We start from the raw sequence: 6,000 nt of genomic DNA, 5'->3' as shown, positions 1-6,000 counted from the left end.
GATATTTCTCAACTTCCACTCCATCACATAGCAGAACTATGTGTCCATCTCTCAAGGGGAAAATCTAAAACTGGAAAAGGACCTAGAGATCCTTCTCTTATTAGAGCAAACAAATCTGCAACCAGATCAGTAAGTAGGGCAGAGATTGGCAATATGCTTGATGAGTTCAAAACTGATATTCTAAGGAGCCTTAGTGAACAACTAGACACCCTTAAAATACAAAACAAGCAAAAGCAGAAGTCGAAGCCTTAGCCATCTTTTGTCCAAAATGTAGAAAGAAACATGCTTTAAGGGAATGTCCCTTGGATGCAAAAGTTGTAGAGACATGTGTGATTTGCTCAGAAAGCCATGAGACCAAGGATTGTCCTTCAATTCCTGGGCTCAAAGATGTCTTTCAGGAAGATCCAAATTCAGTAGAATCCCTTTTTTTTGTTTCAAGAAGACCATGGCAGGGGCCACAAAATAAAGGATTTAACAATCCTATGAATTTTCAGCTCCCACCAAATTGGAATTCTTGGCAACAACCTTGGCCCCAATCTCAAAATCCATATCAATCATGGGCACAAGGGATGCAAAATCCTTATGGGAGATTTGCTCAATTTTATCAATATCCTCCATATTTTCAAAATCAACAAAATCCACAAATTCCAAATCAAAACCCACAACTTTCATTACCATTTCCACAACAACAACCTTCTCAACAAAATCCACATTCTCAACTCTTACTTCCATTTCAACAAAAGACAAATCAACTACCAGCCCAGCCATTGCCAAATTCCAATAACAAAAAGCCTCAAAATGCTTACATGGTAGAACGACAACAATTTCCTACCTATATGATTGTTCCTCTCAATGATGTACAACTCAGGTCTGGTAGAGTTTTAGAAAAACCTTCTATAGATGTTCAAGAGCAAGATACCTCTGAGGAGGATTCTCTTAAAGCTAATAAAGGTTCTGAAGAAGCATCTCTTCAAAACCCAACCATTCAAAAAGAAAAAGAAAAAGATTCAACCCCCACAACTCTTATAGTTGAGCAACCTGCATCTTCGTCCACACCTCCTTTCCTTGAAAGATTACAAATTGACAAAGGGGTGGAAAAATAAATCTTGTTGCCTAACTATGATTTCCTAGATGAATTAAAGAATGTATGTATCAAGATTCCCTTACTACAAGCCATTAGAGAGATTCCTATTCTAGCAAAAACAATAAAGGAGTTGAGTCTCAAAAGACCAGGAAGGAAACCAAGAGATACAAGAAGAATCCACCTGGTAGAAAAAATTGTAGATATCATGATGGGAAAAATTACCATGCAGAAATATGTAGATCCAAGAAGTCCAATTGTCAAGACACATATAAATGGGATAGAAATTCCAAATACTTTGATTGACTTAGGGGCCGCTATCAACATTATGAGTAAACAGACTATGGAACAACTAAAACTTCATAATCTTGTTTTTACACCTACCTTACTGCAACTTGCAGATAGATCAATAATCAAACTAGATGGTGTATTAGAAGATAATTCAGTCTCCTTAGATTCTTCAGAATATCCAGTAGATTTCATGATTTTGACTCCCAAGAGTAATTTAGGAGGGCACTCACTCATCTTAGGAAGACCTTGGCTAGCCACAGCTGATGCTTTCATTAGTTGTAGATCTGGGGATATGTACATTTTTTATGGTAGTTTGACAAATAAATTCAATTTTTATCCTCCAACAAAAGCAATTACAGAAGTAGGAGACAATGAATGGGTCGATGATGAGGATACTATACAACCTATCTTTACCATTTCTGAAATCAGTGAAGATAGTCAAATTCTGAACACATTAGAAAATTTTGAAACATCTTCAGAATATGACCACACACAATTTCATTTAGATTTTGACATTGAGTATTTATCCTCCAGACAAATGTCTCTTTACTCTATGGAAGAGTTTGGTAGTTCTACCATTGAGATTTTTCCAGGTAAAACATTGAATATCAACAAAAACTTGGAAAATCGCAACAGGGAGAGCTAACCAAAATATTGCAAAAACATTCTATTGCATTTGCATGGGAGTATACTGATATGAAAGTTATTGACCCTAAGACTTGCATCCATCATATCTATATTGAGGAAAACAGTAGACCAATCAGACAACCTCAGAGAAGGATGAATCCAAATCTTAGGGAGATAGTGAAAGAAGAGCTCCAAAAACTACTCAATGTAAACTTCATTTATCCAATTTCAGATAGCCGATGGGTTTCTCCTTTGGTTATAGTACCAAAAAAGAATGGTAAATGGAGGGTATGCATTGATTACAGGGAATTGAACAAAGCAACCTTGAAGGATCACTTTCCTTTGCCCTTTATCGATCAAGTATTAGATACATTAGCAGGCAAAAAGTACTTTTCATTTCTGGATGGTTTTAGTGGTTATAATCAAATTCAGGTAGCACCTGAGGATCAGGACAAGACCACATTTACCTGTCCATGGGGAACTTTTTCTTATCGAGTGCTTCCTTTTGGATTATGTAATGCACCTGCAACATTCCAAAGAGCAGTACTAGGAATCTTTTTCTGATCTAATCCATGATTGTGTAGAGGTTTATATGGATGATTTTACAGTTTATGGTAATTCGTTTGAAGAGGCATTAGAAAATTTGGAAAAAGTCCTTATAAGATGTAAAGAGACAAACCTTTCATTAAGCCATGAAAAATGTTTTATGATGTTTACTGAAGATATTGTTTTAGGACATCATATTTCAGGGGATGGGATTAAAGTTGATAGATCAAAAGTTGAAGTCATCTCCAAATTTCCTATTCCAAATTGTCAAAAAGATGTTAGAAGTTTTCTAGGATTTACTGGATACTATAGAAGATTTATAGAAAAATTCACTAAAATAACATCTCCACTCTTCAAACTGGTTACAAAAGACTGTGAATTCAAATGGGATCCTGATTGTCAATCAGAATTTGAAACTTTGAAAACAAGAATATCTGAAGCGCCTATCTTGAGAGGACCAAATTGGAAACTCCCTTTCCATATTTCTACAGATGCTTTAAATACAACTCTAGGAGCTGTGTTGGGCCAAAAAGATTTAGTTCCTTATGCCATTTACTATACTAGTAAAAATTTGACTCCCACTGAGTTGAACTATATTGTAACTGAAAAAGAGTTCTTAGTTATTGTTCATGCAATCAATAAGTTTAGACACTATATAACAGGCTATGAAACTTTTATTTATACTGATCATTCTGCGATTAGATATCTAATGAACAAACCTGTTACTAATGGTAGAGTTACAAGATGGCTCCTACTTTTACAGGAATTCAATATTATTGTGTTGGATAGACCAGGGAAACAAAATACAGTAGCTGATTTCTTGTCTAGGATTCTCCTGTAGAGGATAAGTTTCCTGATGAATATTTATTTGCAGTAACTACTAAGACTCCTTGGTATGCAGATATAGCTAACTATTTGGTTACAGGGAAACTACCTCCACATTTATTTCCTAGTGAAAGAAGAAAGATTAATCAGGAGAGTTCAAAATATTAATGGATTTCTAACAAATTGTTTAAAACAGGGCCAGATCTTGTGATCAGAAGATGTGTTAGGGAAGATGAAATGCCTGATATCCTCAAAGCATATCATGATGAACCATGCAGCGGACACTTTGCTGACAAAAGGACAACCTATAAAATCCTCTCTTTAGGATATTTTTGGCCATCCCTCTTCAAAGATGCAAAACAATATATCAAAAGGTGTGACAGCTGCCAAAGAGTAGGGAAACCTACCCTTTCAAATGAAATGCCATTGCAACCACAGGTACTCATCGAACCCTTTGAAAAATGGGCTTTAGATTTCATTGGACCTATTAATCCACCATCTAAACAAAAAAAGTATATATTGGTATGTACTGATTATGTCACTAAATGGGTAGAAGCCAAAACATTAATTTCTGCTACTGAAAATTCAGTTGTTAGTTTTCTTTATGAGGATATTTTTATTCGCTTTGGTGTTCCAGGAGAAATTGTGACAGATCAGGGAAGTCAATTCACATCCAACCTGGTGGAGAAGCTGATGGAAGAATACAAAATCAAGCACAGAAAATCTACTCCTTACCATCTGCAAGCAAATGGCCAAGTGGAGTCTACAAACAAAGTTATTGAAGGCATCATCACCAAAATTGTTCATCTACACAGAAGAGATTGGGCAGAAAGGCTTCCTGAAGCCTTGTGGGCCTACAGAACTACATGGAGGAATACAATAGGACATTCTCCCTATGAACTTGTTTATGGGAAAGAAGTCCTGCTCCCCATTGAGTTCCAAGTCAAAACTTTTAAGATGGCAGTTCAGTTGGGAATGGATCTATCAGAAGCCCAAAAGCACATAATGGAGCAGTTGAATGAGCTAGATGAGATCAGACAAGAGGCAATCTTAAGAACTGATCTAGTTCAATATCAAAGAGCTAAGTGGCATGACAAATACATCAAGGAGAAAAAGTTTCAAGAAGGAGATTGGACATTGCTATTTGATTCCAAGTTTAAAGATTTTAAAGGAAAATTTCAGACTCATTGGCTTGGGCCATATGAGATTGACAAAATATTTAGCAATGGAGCGGTAAGAATCAAAACCATTGATGAACATCAAACTCCTCTTATTATGAATGGCCACAGATTAAAGATCTATCATAAGCCACTCTCAAAAGAGGAATTTGTCAAAATCTTTCAAGATAGTTCTGCAATAAGGCTAGTGAAGAAGAATCCTTCTTCTCCACCAGCCTAGCCTTTGTTCCTTTCTGTTTCTAAAAAAAAAAAAAAAAAAAAAAATTGAAAAAAATGTATAAGCCCGAAAACTAATCACTGATTGGCAGTCTTATACAGAAAATACAGGGCGAAAATCAGAAACTCCTGACGCCCTATATTTTCCAAAAAAAATCTCTCTCTCATTTCACAGTTTTGTGACACTCCACTTCATTTCATTCCACTCCACTTCATTTCATTCCACTCCATTTCATTTCATTCCGCCAATAAAAGTTTTTTTCATGACCATTTTCATTCAGTTAGTTATCATTTATCCATCTCCATTCAGTCATATGATTGCTGTGTCAGTTTGCAGCTGAACCCAGTTTCCGCAGCTAGAAGCAGTTTCTGCAGCCATCACTCTATTTTTCAAAACTAACAGTTAGATGTTAGTTAAATGATCATGAAAATCAAATGCAGGTATGACCAAGGACCTATTTTGAAGATATGAGGCACCTAAAAGCATCAACAAGGAGTAGCTGATCAAAGGTTAATGGACGAAAAGTGGCAAAAATTCCAAGGTATGGGTAAGATTTATTTCAAATAGCATTTAAAAACACATTTTACATAGTTTTGAAACCACGGCTCCATTATATGCAATGATTGGTGTTGATAGCTCCATAACCGTTCCACGACCTCTATATGATTCCTTCACAAGCCTTGCATTTATTTTCAAACGGCCTCATGATCAAGCCTCCGGTTTTAACTCATGTTCGGCTGTACTTTGACACTCCACCTGTAATTATGGGACGTGGTTGATTTGATCACGGCTTTTCTCCGCCGCACAAATTCCATAGCCATTTCTTGAGCATGTTTACGTCTACTTCAGTTTAAAACTCTGTTGGGCTCATTTTTCGTTTGTATTCCTACCCTGTTCACATAAGCCTCTGCTCCGCTGCATAAAATCACTTCCGCTACCTGTACTCTGTTTTCCGTTTAGAGTCACTGGATTTTTTTTTCCATAAATCCTATCCATCTCCCGCTAACCCAGCCGTCTCACCTCCGTTCATCCAATACCCATGCAGACGTGTTAAGACAGGAGGAAAAAATGGGTCCTCTGTTGAGAGCAGAACCGGAAGGGCCCAAATTTATGGAAGGGTATCCGTAAGTGAAAGGTATGCTAAGAAAGGCTCGGTGGTTACAATTTATTCAGAAATTCAGAGGCTACAACAAGGAAGTTACGAAGACTTTTGCGAGGTCCTTTGACGGCATAGA

Source organism: Pinus tabuliformis, chromosome 7 (genome assembly GCF_031772625.1).
Source record: "Pinus tabuliformis cultivar Carrire ecotype Pingquan chromosome 7, CPIR1, whole genome shotgun sequence".
Classification (NCBI taxonomy): Eukaryota; Viridiplantae; Streptophyta; class Pinopsida; order Pinales; family Pinaceae; genus Pinus; species Pinus tabuliformis.
The sequence above is the reverse complement of the archived record's forward strand: the minus strand, read 5'-3'. Positions refer to the sequence as shown.